This window comes from Hakea prostrata, chromosome 2, assembly GCF_041222555.1.
Source record: "Hakea prostrata isolate BN-2017 chromosome 2, UWA_Hpros_2, whole genome shotgun sequence".
Classification (NCBI taxonomy): domain Eukaryota; kingdom Viridiplantae; phylum Streptophyta; class Magnoliopsida; order Proteales; family Proteaceae; genus Hakea; species Hakea prostrata.
The window spans coordinates 21,088,884-21,107,189 of NC_142601.1; the positions used below are offsets into that span (position 1 = coordinate 21,088,884).

General features: G+C 35.8%; 1 non-coding gene across 1 annotated transcript; it reads left to right on the forward strand.

Annotated features, from left to right (window-relative positions):
- The first annotated feature begins 15,544 nt into the window (after window positions 1-15,544).
- On the forward strand, window positions 15,545-15,630 carry TRNAM-CAU (transfer RNA methionine (anticodon CAU)). The gene is given in 2 exon segments: window positions 15,545-15,582; window positions 15,595-15,630. It is a non-coding gene; the product is annotated as a tRNA-Met (tRNA).
- Window positions 15,631-18,306: the final 2,676 nt, after the last annotated feature.

Here is an 18,306-nt window from a genome sequence, read left to right on the forward strand (position 1 = left end):
ATTCTAAGAAGAAGAGTAAAGGACAAGAAAAACTAAATAGGGATTTATAGATAGGGTAAATGTGAAGTGTTTTCATTATAAGATTACATTTATATCTCTTAATTTGGTACGGTACCAATTCAGTATGGTTTCGGTACATACTGACTGTATGAGTACCTAAAACCGAAACCTTACCAAAGAAACAGTTTCAGTATGTGCCATACCGAATTTTGAAAGTTATGGTGCGGTTTTAGATGGCACGGTTCGGTACGGGTAAACGTTTTCGGTACGCAATTGACACCCTTAAGTACACTAGAGTTAACATAAACATTAGTAACAAAATAACACATATTTTTGGATACCAAGCAATTTACCAACTTAAACGGATTGACTAGATAATAATACTCCCACCTCAAACCTAACATAGTAATGTAAGCATAAAAATGCCAAAAATACATTATCTTCTTTCTTCTATAGAGATTATGTCATTAGAGTATAACAAGTCTAGTTCCAGTACTATTTAGTGCAGAATATAACTTTATCTTGATTTTCTAAGATTATTACTTATCTTGACTTTCTATCACAATACATTTAGGGGAATCTATCTTGTCAATATTCAGAAGTGAGCCATGCTCTTGAATGAGTGATGGAGGTGACATTTGGATAGAATTATCACTATCCAATTATACATCTAGAAACAATACTTTTCCTTCTTTCCTTCGTCTCCTCTTCTTTCATATGAAGATTAGAGACGAATTGAAATATGCAAAATCTTTGTTTCCCTAAAATTAGAATAAGTTATTAAATGTTTTTCTTTTGCACAAAGATCTTGTAATACCATCTTCATTTGTGACAATAAAAAAGTGGTCCTTAAGATCATCTCCTAGATGACAACTCACATAACTAATCTATCTTATTTGCCCCCTTCAATCTGTTAGCTAATTGATTGATAGTCAAAAATAATCTACAACCTCCAATCTGCTAGCTAATTGATTGATCCTATACCTTCTTAATTGATTGTAAATACATTTTTTATACATTTTAGTTTAGGTAGAAGTTTTTGTATATCTCATATATATACATCTTAAGGTATTGCAATAAAGTGTGCCAATTTACTACCCAATATGCAAGTTTAACATGGTATCATCCTAAGCTAATGTTCTTCGGAATCCTTTCCCCATGTTATACTTATTGAGGCTTTTGCAGCCCCTACTGCACAACGTATGGCATCTTCAAGTGAAAGTGATCAACAACTACATTCATTGATTCCTTATGGTACTCATCCTTAATTTAATAAATTTCATAAGTAACCTGATGTGTTTCAATACTACTTCTGCCACTACTTGGATATTGGAGTTAGGTGCAATAGATCACATTGTATTTGATCTTCTTTTTCCTTCTTTTTCCCTACCAATTCAAATCCCAACCCCTCATTTTTTTTTATTGCACTTCCGGATGGGTAGTCCATGTTCCTCATGTTGGTACTGTTTGTTTACTACCTCATTTGCTTATCCATAATGTCCTCCATGTGTCTTCTTTTAAGCATAACATTATCTCCATTAGTAAGCTAACAGCTACCACCAATTGTTCTATCACATTTACTTATGCTTCTTGTGTATTTTAGGACCAACAATCGATGAAGAATATTACAATGGGTAAACATTTTGGCGGTCTCTATTACCTGTACTTACCTTCTCCTCCATCTTTTGTTGTCTCTGCTGCCCATGGTAGACATTTTGACCTTTGGCATTGGGGATTAGACCACCCTAGTTTCAGCTCAACGTCTTCTTTCAAGTGTTTGGATTCTAACATTTTATTATCAAAAAAATGTACTTGTACTATCTATCCTTTGGCAAAACAAATGCGACTACTGTTTCCTAATAGCTCCATTTATACTTCCTCTTGTTTTGAATTGTTACATCTTGATGTTTGGGGACCACATCGCTTAACATCTATGTTTGATGCCCGTTATTTTTAATAGTTGTTGACGATTAATCATGAAGTACTTGGATATATTTAACGGCCTCAAAAAATGAGGTGAATCATTTCATTCTTCAATTTTTTGCTATGGTTCAAACTCATTTTAATACTCATAAAATGCATTCATTCCGATAATTAAAGTTTTTAATGCACCCACCAATCAATTTTTGGCCTCCCATGGTGTTCTCCACCAATCCAATTGCAATTCCACCCCTCAACAAAATGGGGTTGTAGAACACAAACACCGACATTTATTAAATAGTGCAAGAGCTTTATGTTTCCAAGCTCATTTGCCATTAGAATTTTGGGGGGATTGCATTCTTACTGTTTGTTACATCATAAATCATCCTCCCATCTTCCCATCCCTGTACTTCATGGTAAGACACATTATGAGGTATTTTTAATAAGATCCCAACCTTTTCCCATATGGGTGTGTTTGGTTGTTTGTGTTTTGCTAAGAGCATGACTCCATTACATAAATTTGATAAAAGGGCCTCTCCTGGAATTTTTATTGGATATCCCTATGGAAAAAAAAGGTTATCGCATCTTTGATCTGTTGTCCAAAAAGATAATAGTCAGTTGTGATGTTATTTTTCTTTATTCTTTCCTATCTTCCACATCTCCTGTTGGTTCCCCTGTGTAACCCTAACCCATTTTAGAAACTGCATTTGAAACCGATAGTATTGTCCACACTCTACCAATGGAACCTAGTCAACCCACACTTCCTATTTCCCCACCACCCATTGTTCTTAGTGATAGTCTGAAGGGATCACAACGGCCCCCAAGGTATTTACAGGATTATGATTGTGCATTACCCCCATCCCAATCATCTTCATCCTATCATGGTTTAGGTACACCACACCCTTGTTTAATTTTTTACATTATTCCCATTTCTCCCCACCCCATGTTGTTTTCCTAACTTCACTTTCAGATGTTGTTGAACCTATGACATTTGTTGAAGCAATGAAAAGCCAAGAATGGCTAATGTTATGCAATTTGAAATTGTAGCCCTATCCAATAACATCACTTGCTCACTTATTCCATTACCACATGGCAAAAAGCCCAATGTCTCTAAATGGGTTTATCACATTAAATAGAATTCAGGTGGCACCATTGAGTTTTACAAAACTCGTTTGGTGGCCAAAAGATACAATCAAATTGAAGGTGCGGATTATCATAACACATTTTGTCACACCCCATCTAGCCAGTTTCGGACATACCCGAATATCCGTGGGGGTGACAACACTATAGGATCAATTTCACAGCCAATCCATAACAATACAATACCATATAACATAATCCAAGAGCAATAGAATTAAAGTCTCAAATGATTAAGTTATTACAGAATCATAATCAAAGTTAATGAATTCGAAATCAGAGTGTAAAATAAAGAAATTGTTTAACAGCGAAAGTCTGAGTATTGTTATCAAAGAAAGTTAAGAGTCTAAGTAACCCCTGCTTAACAAACAACTACAGAATGTAACTAATCATGACTAAGGCAACTACTTCCTCCAACGACATTTCCAAAGCCTCAGAAGGGTTGGACTCGTAAGCACAGTCTAAGCAAGGACACAACTCTCCATGTACCTCTGTGTCCTACCCCGCTGGTCCCTCATAGGACTCTTTATAATCTGTAGTAGAATCTAAGAGAAAATATATATATATAAGAGATAATTATTGTTGCCCCCCTGTAGTTTGATTTTATTACTAATAAAACCCTATTCTTTATGATATTACTGTTGCCCCCTTCCTTATAACGGTGTTAAGTAGCCGTTAAGTTTGAATATGTAATGTCTAATTTGCCCTTCATTAAAATTAAGAAATCAAAAGACGATGCTATCCATTTATAAAAACGATATTAAATGTCAATTTTACCCTAAACTTCATTTATTTGAATTAATGAAATGGGCAAAATCCGAATTTTATTTGGTTTCCCGCCTTCAATAAGCTTCAGTTATTTTGAATTAAAGAAATGGGCAAAATCCAAATCCGATTTGGTTTCCCACCTTCACTAAACTTCATTTATTTTGAAAATATTTTAGATGATATTTAGTTTCCAATTTGAATTGAATTCAATTTTCCTTCCTCTTCGGTTTTTATTTGAGTTTTATTCAATCATTCTTTCTTTATTTGGTGGTTTTTTTTGTAGAATAAAACGGATTATAGTTATTTTTTTCTCCCTTAATTAAGGGTACTACTGTAACTTGACAAAAGGGTAAATAAGTAAAGAGATAAGTATAAGGGTATTTTAGGATTTTTGAGAAAATATAAAGGTGCCATATCATCAGTAAACTAACGGAGCTTAACGGTAGGGGGGCAATAGTAATTGTAGACAAAGTTAAAGGTTGGATTAGTAATTTTGAAAAGTACATGGGATACGGTAGTAATAAAATCAAAGTACAGGGGGCCAATAGTAATTATCCCTATATATATAAATAAATGAGTTCCTTAGAATTCAATGAGATTAACATAATCATAAATTGCGCATCTGTCGCACACATAAATATGTCATATAATATAATGAGATAATAAATTAATATGCAAGCATGATCCTAGAATCTAACAAATGAAGTCTCCATGGTAAACAAACATTAAGTCACAACATTAGCCTCCTCTAGGCAGTCTCGTCACTCTTCCTCACGACACTCAAACCATTTTTTGGGTTCTTTGTGGCAATGGGATTAAGTCACATTATACTGTGGCTGGGGATTAGGTCACCATTCTCTCACCAACACCATTTTTTCTGAGAACTGGCACATGTTAAGGATAAGTCTAGCCCAAATGCAAGGTCAATTATGTCTCGTGCTACATGTGGTCTAGATACCTTTCCTCATGCTTCGTGCCTATTTGATCCAGTATCTTTCTCCACCTAGGAATTTTATTACTCATGGCATTCAAACCATCTTTTGGAGTACCATTCCTTAACCCTATGGTCATCCGCATATATTGGGGTAGATGCCTCTCATATCTCCTCATGGCACTCAAACCGTCTTTTGCACGCCCTATGAGCCCAACCCTGACATATGCAACTCTACCACTACATGATAACAGTGGCATGTACGACGCTCACAAGACCCAACCACTGCCCATCACAGGTCATTCAACTTTAATACCCCTGCTGAGAGGGTAGTCTCACTCATCAAGGTTACTAACCAATACATTTAGACACTTATTGACCATGCACCTAGTGAGTCTAAGTGGATGCATAGGCATAAGGAGTAATGGGTAAATCCACAACCTCGGGTTGGTGTATATATATAATATTCTACCACCAAACTTTCAACACATTAAATTCACAATCATCATCTAAATGAATCAAATAGTAATATAAACATAAACGTTGCAGACTATGTTGGTATTCCTCTAGATTTAGAGGGTCATTTGAAATTGACTGTTGCTAATTGTTTACAGCAAGGGGAGTGGATATTTCCGTCAGTGGACAATGCCAAATTTCAAGAGGTAATCTCTCTTATTATGTTATATCCTGTACCTTGTGCTGGTTTTGTTGATGTTTGTCATTGGCAAGGTTCAGTGGGGGGAGAGTTTAGTTTTCGATCGGCATGGGATCTCTATCGTAGAAAAGGAGAACAACTGGAATGGGCTAAAAGTATTTGGAAGACTTCTTTGCAACCTAGACAACAAGTTTTCTGTTGGAGACTTTTTCATAATAGGCTACCTGTTGATGCCTTGTTGACTCGGAAAGGGATTATGCTGGCCTCTCGTTGTAATCTATGTGGTAAAGCTTCGAGGACATAGGACATCTCTTTCTTCACCGTCTCATTTTCACGTGGATGTGGAGAAGCTTTTGCAAGCAAAGTTTGGTTATAGTTGGACAAGAAAAGATTCGATTGCACGTCGCTCAAGGCTTGGAAACACGTGCCCACCCCCCCAGCTTCTCCTTTACTTTACAAACCTGGTTGGATTAATGGATGTTGTTTGCTTTTATACTTTCTTTGGATGGTCCGCATTCAAATCCGGTTTGAAATTTTAAATTTCGGGATCGATGAGGTGATGAGTTTAATTTTTTCAGACTTAGTACACTTTTGGCTTTAAAATGGATGGAAGAAAAGTAACTCCTACCATTTTTTCGGATGCAAGAAGACTGGGCCTTCACTTCTCTGTTTTTAGTGCTGCTCCTCCACAAGAAATTTTTTGGTGTCCCCCTTTGCTGTAGGTTGGGTTAGGGGAACTAAATATTGATGGGTCTTCTTTAGGCAATCCAGGAAGGTCTCAATGGTGGAGGAGTCTTTCAAAATGAAGTTGCTGAGGTGGGTTTTCAATTTCAGTATTTTTTTAAATGTTAAAACCAACTTTGAGGCTGAATTGGAAACTTTCATTCACGGATTACGTTGGGCAAGGCATTTACAAATTAATAAGCTTTGGGTAGAAAGTGATTCAAAAGTCGTGGTGACTTTAATACATGAGAAGAAAATACCTTGGTATATCTTTCATATGTGGAGAGAGTTACAAGAATATTTGTTGACTATAGATTGGAAGATTTCACATTGCTATCGTGAAACTAATACAGTGGCAGATTTTTTTGCAAATTCGGCAGCTAGAACATGAATTTCTGATATTAACATTCCTTGGTCAGCTTCAATCCTTAATGAACTTGATATGGATGCCTCTAGACGTCCTAGATTTCGTTTTATAAGTTAGTGGTTTCTAATCTGAGCAGGAACCAGTGAGGAAGGGTGTATTGGGGGCAACAATTGTTGCGGGTAAGGGAGGTTGGTTCTTTATACGGTATTAATTGATGTATTTTTAATATTTCTTCTTCGCTTAATATAATGATCCTTTTAGCGGAAAAAAATATAAACATAAACGTCAAATTACCTTTTATTTGTGCAAAGTCTCTCGCAATTCATAAGAAGATATTTGACATTTGTAATAACAAAAAATAGAATCAAGTCAAATACACAATATAGGATAATGTGTTCCTCACCTTTCAATGACAAGAATGATCTCCAAATGTCCAAGAAATCCACAAATTCAAGATTGTAAATAAGATACAAGTAGCTTAAGAAACATAAAGACTAAGTTAGGTTTAAGTTGGGAATCAAAACAAGTGTCATACGAATCCAACTTGCGCTCTCGAATAGGGGGCGACAAGTCAAGCCTCCCAAGGCAGGTCGACCGCCCTTGGTTGTCTGCCCCTTGGATGAGATCAAATTACTCTATTTTGAGCTCTTTTCAAAATCAACTCTTTTTTTTTTGGGGGGGGGTTGTTTGGGACTTTAATCAGACAATAGTATTATCCCAAAAACATCTTCCAAACATTCCAATTAGTTCTCAATAAAAGAAAAGCCCCAATTTGATTATCAGAGAGCAGCCCACGGGCATCCTAGAGAGGATGAATTGGGTTCAAATGGAAAAGATAAAATGATTCATCACTTAATAGGTTTGGAAAACATAATGGGGAACAAGAATGAGTTTTCAATTCATCCCAACTTCTACAACTACCATCAATATTAAAAACATCCATCATAAATACTATGAAAAGTAGTTGGAATGAAGGGTTTCTAAGTCTTTTTACCTTCACATGCAATTATCCTCCCAAAACGTGCTTTGGCATTGCTTCACATGCAAGAATCTCCCTAAATTACAAGCTCTTCTCCTCTCCCACGCTTTTAGCCTCCCATTAGCATAAAAAAAAAAAAGAATAAAACAAAATCAATTATGAGGTGAGAAAGCAACAAAATAGGGTTTTTTTTTTACTCAAATTCCTAAAACTGCCCTTTTCTTGGCAGGGGGCGGTTGGTCAAACCAAATCACCCACCCCAATCAACCAGCCCTATATCTTTCACATGCTAAACCATTTTTGATGGGCTTCAACGCGTAAAATCCTCTAAACATTTCTAGATCAATTGTATACTTTGCCTTGGCATTGGAGTCCTCCAGCATAGGTTTTTGTGCATGCCAAAATCTCCTTTTTATGCCTTCCGGATTGACTATCTTTCTCCTCTTGAAATCAATTAGGGTGACCGGGTCTTCTTCTAGTTCATCCAAGTCCATAAGTTTGATTTTCGAACTTCCAGTCTCAACTCGGATGGTCCAAAGTTGCCTTCTACTTGCACTTTAGGTTTGTAGACTTGAAACGATGGGTTATCGAGTTAGGATTTTAGAGGATTTTATACATTTGCCCTTGTGGTGAAACTTGTAATTGTACTTGTCCTTCTTGCTCTTGCTACTACACGTGGCTAGACTTTACACCAAATGGATGTTCACAATGTGTTCCTCCAAGGAGATCTTGATGAAGAGGTTCACATGGTTCCCCCACGAAGTTATCGTCAAAAGGGTGAGAACCTAGTGTGTTGCCTACATAAGTCTTTATATGGACTCAAATAGGCCTCTAGACAATGGTTCACTAAGTTCTCCACTAGATTACATGAATTTGGATTCTCTAACCCCAAGTGGACCATTCTTTGTTCACATTGAGACATCGAGAGGATGACATTGTCATCACTGCTTCTAGCAATACTTTGATTCAATCTGTCCAAGCCATGATTCACCAACATTTTTACATTAAGGACCTTGGTACGCTCAAGTGTTTTTTGGGTATTGAGGTTACTCATTCTACCAAGGGACTTTATCTTTGTCAAAGGAAACATGTCATAGATATCTTATTTGATCGTGGGTTTACTGGCTCTCGTCCCACCGATACACCAATGGAGCAAAATCTTAGATTGACAGATTTAATGGGTGATATTCTTGCTAACCCTAGCACTTATACACGCTTGGTTGGTCAATTAATCTATCTAACTGGTACTCGGCCTTACATTGTGTATGTGGTAAACATTTTTAGTCAATTCATGCACCAACCAACCTCATTTAGACGTTGCTCATCGACTTCTACGTTATCTTATGGCTACCCCTGGTCAAGGCTTGTTTTTTTTCTATTGATTCAACACTTCACCCTTAAGCATATTGTAATTTAAATTGGGCCACTTGTCTAATGACTTGTCGGTCTACGATTGGCTATTGTACCTTCCATGGATCTAGCCTTGTTTTGTGGAAGACAAAAAAACAACCTACAATATTCCATTCTTCAGATGAGGTTGAATATCGGGCAATGGTTGTTGCCACATGTGAACTCACTTAGTTATCTTACCTATTATGTGACATTAGATTGCCTGTTCTCCATCCAATTCCTTTACGTTGTGACAATCAAGCCGCTCCCCACATTGCTGCAAACCCTGTCTTCCATGAGCGTACAAAGCACATCGAGATTGATTGCCATGTTGTATGAGAGAAGCTTCAACTACGTCTTATTCAGCCAGTCAAAATTGCCAAAAGTCAACAAATCTCTGATGTTTTTACTAAATCGCTTGGGCGTGAACACTTTGATCAGCTTATATCCAAGTTGGGTGTTCGAAATCTCCATGCTCCAACTTTGGGGGAGTCTTAGCATGACAACTCACGTCACTAATCTACCTTATTTGCCCCTCCAATCTGCTAACTGATTGATGGTAAAAATTAATTTGCCTTATTTGCTCAGTCCAATCTGCCAGCTAATTGATTGATGGTCAAAATATAATTTATATTAGCTAGTTAATTGATTGATTCTACACCTTCCTAAATGACTGTAAATACTTTCTTTGTACATTTCATTTTAGACAAACATTTTTTGTATATCTTGAATATATACCTCTTAAGGTATTGAAATAAAGTGTGTCAATTTACTATATATATTCCGCCTCTCTTTATGGTTGATGTTTCCTTATTATCGTCCAAGTTTCTTGGCTTAAATTGTCTTACTTAATGGAATTGCTTTTTAATTCTTGATATATAAGGAAACATCAACCATAAAGAGAGGCAGAATATTCCACCATGATCTAGAAAAGGATAAGTGACAGGCTCCCTTTGCTAAAAAGTTAGCAAAAGTATTGCTATATCTAGGAATAAAATTAAAGTGCACAAAAGTGAAGTCATTAACAATCCTACGAATTTCAAAAACCAAACTATGATTTATCTAATCAAGCAATTAGTTAAAACCTTAGAGAGCAAGCACCACCGGTAGACAATCTGAAACTTGGATGTTTGAGACACCCAAAGATTTGCCTAATAATAGTCCATCTCTAATTGTCAAAAGCTCAATAAGTGTAGTAGAGCTTGCACAACCATTCTTGCAATGGGCAGCAATAAAACCTCCTTTAGCATCCCAAAGTATATGCATCCCTGACCCCCATTGTGAGTATTGCAATCCCATGCTCCATCGACATGAATTTGGAAATATTCCACTTCCTCCAATGGAGCATCCATATTAGGAGTTTGAAGGATTCTGACATGCAAGGGGCTATCAGTGGTGTTATAGATATCTTCACAAATAAAAGCAAAATGATTCATGGAGTAGAGAACTGAAGCATCAATACCACAAAATAAAGCTTTATTTCTAGTATACCATATACACCAACATAAATCACTCCAAATTTGATTTATTCTATTTATGTCATCACAATCCTTAAATTTTTCTTGAATAAAATTAGTCCAATCATGAAAATGTGAGCCACAAAATTATCCTGTATCAAGCATTAAAGGCAAAAGTTCCCAACATGTTTTTGCATGTGGGCAAAAAAACAAAGGAAAAAAATCCTCTATTGTGCACATCTCCCTGCTGTGCACAGCAGTGTGGCACCACAAATTGACACGTGGCTTATTCTTAATAAACGGCTCAGATTAGAAGGCAGGGTTTTAAGTGAAAGTGACCCATCTTATGACCTGTTTTAACAAAAAAATAACCGTTTATTAGACCCGGTTCTAAATATGGTTGCCCAAGATTTGTTTCCAAGATTCTCCCATCCTTCCCGCAACTCCATCTTCTTCCCTCGATCTTCTTTCCCTCTCATTGTTGGATGTAATTTCTCTTGCAGGTAAGGTCTTCTCCTTTTGATTTACACATGTGGAATCCACTGTAGAAAGGTTCTTCTTCACTGAGAAAATTTTGCCACCAGAAGCAGCTGCAACACTTCCTTTGGATCTTCTTTTGGCCACCCAGATTTTGCAAGTTCTCTTATTTTTTTTGTTCATGTTCTTGATGTTCTTCTTCAAATCATGCAGAGATAATAGTGATTCATGAAGTAAGTTGACAAAACATTTTGTTATGATCAATGATACAACACATTCATGAAGCATGTAATCTTCTACTAGAAGAAGGAATTTCAACAATATTATATGATGATTATGTTGCATGCAAAGCTCAATTGAAGGTATGATACATCAAAGAAGATAAACGAAGCATATTTCACCGAAATTCTTCTTCACTCATGATCTTCAATGAAATGGTGAAATATATGTTCATTGAATTCGTTCAAGTGATAAGTTGACAAGTTTATTTACTGAGGCATTGCCTACTTCAAATTTTGAGAAACTTGTATATGATATTAGAGTTCACGTCTTCAAAGATACTCAATGATGTTTTCATCAGGGGGAGTAAAATACGTGCTGCACTCTTTTTCCCTTCACTATGATTTTGTCCCACTGGGTTTTCCTGGTAAGGTTTTTAATGAGGTAGCTACCAATACGTATTATTTAGATATGTATACTCTTTTTCCTTCACTAAGATTTTTCGCACAGGGTTTTTTCTTAGTAAGGTTTTAACGAGATTCATTATCTATTGATGGACATCCAAGGGGGAGTGTTATAACTAATATTTATTTATGGATATCCATTACCCCCAAAGAGATTGTACTTCCAATTAAAGATCTCAACTACCTCAGGATGCAATATTGGGGAAGATCACAACCATCTCATTACACAATGTTGGCAGTCAATATTTCCATTCTATGCACCTTCTATCATGGGTGGCAATCTATCCTTCCATATCAAGATTATCTTATTGTGTGTGAGAATCATATATTGTATTTCTTTGTAGACTCTCGTATTACCATATCAGAGAAGATGCTAGTTCCATTATAAATATGTAATGACTAATTCAATAGAAGTGCTGAACTGATCTTTTCTTTCTTCTTTGTATTCTGTATTTTCTCTTTATTTTATAACATTTCCCACATTTTTCTTTCATAATTTCTTAAAGTTTTTCTCCCATAATTTTGACCTTTTATGCTTTATTTCAATATATATATATATAATTTACTTATAATTGTGTTATCTATATTTTAGTTCTTCTATTAATTTAACTAAATTTTTAATGTCATCCCATGTTAGAATGTAATAAAATAATTTAAAGGTGGGACCCACAGTGGGTCCCACATCGGCCCACATAATATGTATGGTAAAAAGACATTAATGCTCGTTCAACAGAGAGAGATGATCCAGATTCATTATTCGCCCCCCTAAATGTTTAATCCTAGCTTCACCCTTGCTTGCATGTATAAGTTGCCAAAAGAAAACTTTGAATTTAGGAATAGAGAGCTGCGAGAAAACTTCCACCAAGCAGTAAATGCATTACTCAAGGAGGGATGCTTAGACAAAACCAGCACTTGACTAGCTAGCTTTAGATGTGAAAATTCCAGAGGATTACATATCAAATTTCCAAAAATCACTAGTTGTAGTAAGAGAGATAGAGGTAGTTAGATTAGCAATGGCAAATTCGAAGCAATTATTAATATCCAAAGTCAAGGCATGCTGGTTGTCCACCATCTCAGCAACATTGGTATCCCTAGGTAGAAGATCAAAGTTAATCTCACCAATCTTATGATTCGAAATACATACCCAGGGATCAAACCAGAGTGACATATCTTTGTGATCCCCCAAATATATGAAAACCATTTTTGCAAACTAAGGTACAAAAGAGCATAAGCTTCTTCAAGTCTTTGATCTAAGGCTTTTGGGTAATTTGAGGATTAAATAAGGAGGTGGATGGAAAATATTTAGCTTTAAGAATCTGACACCACATAGCATAGGGACTTATTAGAAGCTGCCATCCCTGCTTCAGGAGTAAAGCTTTGTTAAAATTCTCCGTCTTCCTAAACCCGAGACCTCCCAACTATTTGGGTAAGCAACACTTATCCCAGGCAATGAGAGACAACTTCCTTCCATCTTGAGGAGGACCCTACCAAAAACATTGATAAATCCTATCCAGTTGTGCAAACAATTTTGGAGAAAGCAAGACAATTCATATGATACAAGGGGAGGGATTGGATAATAGATTGGATTGGAACACCTCTTTCTACACATGACAGGGACTTGGATTTCCATGTCGGGAGCTCCCTATGCATCTTAGCAAGTAATGGTTTGAGATTACTTAGATTTGGCTCTAGAAGGTTCCTTAATAACAACATTCTTGTTCATCTCTTTAAACCCCAAGAGCTGAAGGAGTCTAGTCCTGTCTGCAAGAGCCACATTCCTACTAAAAAATGCCTCACTCTTCTCCGAATTGATGACTTGGCCAGTAAGGTTAGAAAACAGTTGAATCACTACTTTCACAGCCAGGACATCCTCCTTATTGGCTTGACAAAAAAGGACAAAGTCATCAATGAAGAAGAGATGAGTAACCTCAGGGGCCCTCCTAGCTACCTTAATGCCTTTAAAGAGATTCAAGTATCTATATTCAACCAGAAACCAAAAGAAGAGTTCCATCATCAGGAGAAATAAGTAAGGGCTGGGGGGTAAGCCTTACCTAAGGCCATTGCTTCTAGTAAAACCCTGCAGCTTAATAGAGAAAGACAATGGAAATCAGATGTTCCGGTCACAAGAGTGCAATATCTATGAGGGAACTAGATGTTGGATTCTACTTATAATCAAACACTATAATAAAATTTATGGGTTGATCCACCGAAATACTAAACATATTTAATGTAGAACAATCTAGAAATTAGGGTTCCTCATTGTTTTAAAATAAAAAAATTTAGGAAAAAATTTAGAGACACCCAAGATAATTGGAAGCATAAATACCCTAAGACTATGCCAAATTGGCGGTGACTCTCCCCAAAGTATTTCTTAAGTTTGCACCATAGTATTCTCTGTTTAGCAAATTTTGTCTAGTCATAGTTAGATAATTTCATAATCCATATCTTGCCCTTAATCTTTTGTGAATTTACAAAGTTGTCTCTTTTAAAAAAGGAATTTTAAGTTTCATTTTCTTTCTTCCTCCGTTCGTTATTTTATAGGGATAATTACTGTTGCCCCCCTGTACTTTGATTTTATTACTAATAAAACCCTGTTCTTTACAAAATTACTGTTGCCCCCTTCCTTATAACGGTGTTAAGTAGCCGTTAAGTTTGAATATGTAATGTCCACTTTGTCCTTCATTAAAATTAAGAAATCAAAAGACGATACTACCCCCATTTATAAAAACCAAATTAAATGTCAATTTTACCCTAACTTCATTTATTTTGAATTAAAAAAAATATTGGTTTTCCACCTTCACTAAACTTATTTATTTTGAATTAAAGAAATTGACAAAATTCAAATTCGATTTGGTTTCCCACCTTCTCCTCTAGCATACGTAGGGAAGGAAACCACAATTTTTTTATTTTTTATTTTTGGGGACTGGTGCTTTTTAAATATTGGAAACGAAACGTAACACCTCCCCATGGGAGTTTAGACTTTTAACCGCTTTACTAACCCACCATTGACGAAACCACAAAATCTTGCCAGAGAAGGAATTAACGAAGTAGGTGATATTCAGTTTCCAAATTTGAGTTGAACTATATCTTCCCTCCTCTTCGGTTTCTATTTTAATTTTATTCAATTATTATTTCTTTATTTTGGTGATTTTTTTTTAGAGTAAAACAGATTATGATTATTTTTTTCTCTACAATTAATTAAGGGTATTACTGTAACTTGACAAAAGGGTAAATAAGTAAAGAGATAAGTAAAAGGGTATTTTGGGATTTTTAAAAAATATGGAGATGCCACATCATCAGTAAACTAACGGAACTTAACAGTAGGGGGCATTAATAATTATAGACAAAGTTAAAGGTTGGATTAGTAATTTTGCAAAATACAGGGGATACATTAGTAATAAAATCAAAGTACAGGGGGGCAATAGTAATTATCCCTATTTTATATTATAAGATATAAGATATGGAATAATACAACTAAGGGTTTATTCATCATTTCCTTTCGCTCATTAATGGTTCTAACAAAAAAGTTGGCCACTACCAATTGGGTATAGTTTTGGCATGTCTATGCTTTTAGCCAATTATCTTGGTCTCTCTCTCTCGCTCTCTCCCGCTTATCTTCTTCTTTTTCTTAGAGGTCAGATCCATAGGAGTATTTTGATTCCTCTTAGTACCTTGATTTAAGCTTTGTCCGTTAGTTATAAATTCAAAAGGTAAAGTTCGGTCACACTATTACTTGATTGATGGCCATCAAATTAGACATGAGCAATGCACTTGACAAATTGGAATGGAACTTTATAGAAAAAACTTTGAAAAGTTTTGGCTTTCCAAAACAATGGACCAGGTGAATCATATTTTATATCTCTTCTACTAACCTCCCTATTCCTTTAAATGGACTTTCACATGTCTTTCCATCCAATTAGGGGTTTAGGTAAGGATAAAGCTAACAAGAAGGGGGAGAGATAGAGCTGTAATCACCTTGCTGATGACAAACTCTGTTCATAGTGAAAGCAGAAACAAAAACAATTTGTAGCTTCTCATGGACTTAAAATTCACAAGCAGGGGTGGTGGCGCAGTTGGCTAGCGCGTAGGTCTCATAGCTGTCTGAGTTATCCTGAGGTCGAGAGTTCGAGCCTCTCTCACCCCATTTTTTTATCTAAATTATCAGTAATTTTCAACAGAAGCAATTTACTATTTGTTCTAATCTTGTTCTTTGAGAATAGGGTTTCAATAATATTACACAAAAAAAAAAACTTTGAATACTAAAAATCAGAACCGTATACATAAATCTGGTTAAACATGGTATCACATCGGTATGCGATAAATCTGTTTAAACATGGTATCTAGTGTGATACAATTTTGGTAAACTCTTGCCAAACATAATAAGTAAATCTAATAAATAGAGACAAAACAAGTAAATCTAATAAATAGAGGCAAAACAAGTAAATCTAAGAAGAGGAGTGAAGGATGAAATGAAAATTTGAAACAACTCTTGCCAAACATAATAAGTAAATCTAATAAATAGAGGCAAAACAAGTAAATCTAAGAAGAGGAGTGAAGGATGAAATGAAAAATTGAAACAGGGAATTAGGGATAGGGTAAAAAGGTAAAGTATTTTAATTGTAAAATTACATTTTATATCTCTTAATTTGGTACGATTTCGATACATAACAACGGTAGTCACGGTATGAGTACCTAAAACCAAAACCATACCAAAGAAATTCGGTTTCGATGCGTACCGTATTGAATTTTGAATGGTATAGTACGGTGCGGTTTGATACGGTTAAACGGTTTCGATACGCAATTGACACCAATTTTGAACGGTACAGTACGGTGCGGTTTGATACGGTTAAATGGTTTCGATACGCAATTGACACCCTTATTTGAGATTGGAGACAGTCCCTCTCTCTCTCTCTCTTTGCATAAATGGATAACTTCATCTCTTGCTTCAACTAACAACTAACACCCCACTAACCTAGTTGAGTTTTTTTAACCAAATTGTAATTAGTTCAATTTCACAAGGGACTTTTTATTTTTTTTGGTACAAAGGGGCTCTATTAACCAGGGAGATAGGGATATTAATATGCTTTAAAAAGAGTCAAACTCACGACCTCTTCACTAAGAGGTGTTGGTTTCTCCACTAGAACAGCTCTGCATTGACAATTTCACTAGGAACTTGAGTCCAGTCCGAATAGGTTTCTTTTGGGTTCCATTAATTACATCATTTTTTTAGCCCAAGCTAACTATTGTTCATATGAAATTGTTAGCTGTTAGATGTCCAATTCAATTATTCTTTTTTTTTTTTTTTTTTTTGAAACTGGCGAGTTGATCTTATGTAGGGGAGGGAGAATATATTACTAATGTATGTGCCGTTGGATGGGTGCAAACCCAAGACTTCTCCATCAGAGTTTGGATTGTTAACCACTCAACTAACCTACCATTGGCGAATTCAATTCAATTCAATCCAATCATTCTTGTTAGAATGTAATTTCAAAATAGCATGAGATGAGATGGCACTTTTCAGATGCATTATAACATTACTTTCTTTAATATTTAATTTACCTATACCATTGGAAGATTACAATGAATAGAGTCTCCCAAGATACACGAGAACTCAACAATATATAATTGTATAAGATTTTATCATATAGAAGTAAACCCTAAATTATAGAGAACTGCAAAGAACATTTAGTCCTTCATTTTGTAAAGCTAGAAGGAATGGTCTAGATTGAACAACAACTATATGGGTTAGGATCTATCATCTATCCTTGTGACAATTTTAATTATCAAAAATAAAATTAGCTGCTCATTTAGGGGAGTCTATCTTGTTAATATTCAAAGGTGACCCTCGCTCCTGAATGAGCGATGGAGGTGACATTTGAATAGAATTATCACCATCCTGTTATACATCCATAGACAATACTTTTCCTTCTTTCCTTCCTCTCCTATTCTTTCACTTGAAGACTAGAGACAAATTGAAATATGCAAAATCTTTGTTTTCCTAAAATTATAATAACTTATTATATGGTTTTCTTGGAAAAAAATCGTCCGCTGTGCACATCTCTAAACCTAGGGTTAAATGGATCTAGTCTTCTACCCGCCATAAAAACCCGATTAAAACCTCTCTAAACCGTGTGCTCATCACTTGCTTCTCTTCTCTCTCTGGCACCGACAGGGTTTCACCGGAATCCTGTTCTTCTCATTGGCTTCGAAGACCTTCAAGAGGAACTGAGAAAGAAGCAGCACCAGCTAAATACAATAATGTTGTTGAGAAAGCTTCGATCTGCAAGCTCGAAGGTGGTGTATGAAGGTAGAAACTCTTATTCCTTCAAATTCAAGGATAACAGCAACGATCTCCTCAAAATTTCTCTCTCCTTGCTCATCTTCTTTCTCATTGGGTTCCTTCCTCTCTACTTCTGCTTCTTCCCTTCCAATTCCAACACTCAAAGAATCATCCCCATTGTTACTCATGGAAAAAAGCGATAGAGTCTCTTACAAACACAGTAAAATATTTCTGTATAGTCGAGACCCCCGAATTCGTCCATTAAAGCAAGACAGTGTAGAGACAGAGTAAAATTATCGATCCATGGAACTCGAAGAACACTAGAACTTACACATTTCAATTGTCCAAATTCAAACCCTGAATTTATAGTATCCGTCATTTCACAATAAAAATCCACAGCGGATGAATTTCTGTAATGTACGGCACCTGAATTTTTCAGTGAAAGCAAGAGTTCAAAGGTAGAAACAGAGTAACATTGCTGGTTCGTGTAACTTCCACAACATAATCTCAGACCTGAACAGAATTATAATCACAAGTAGG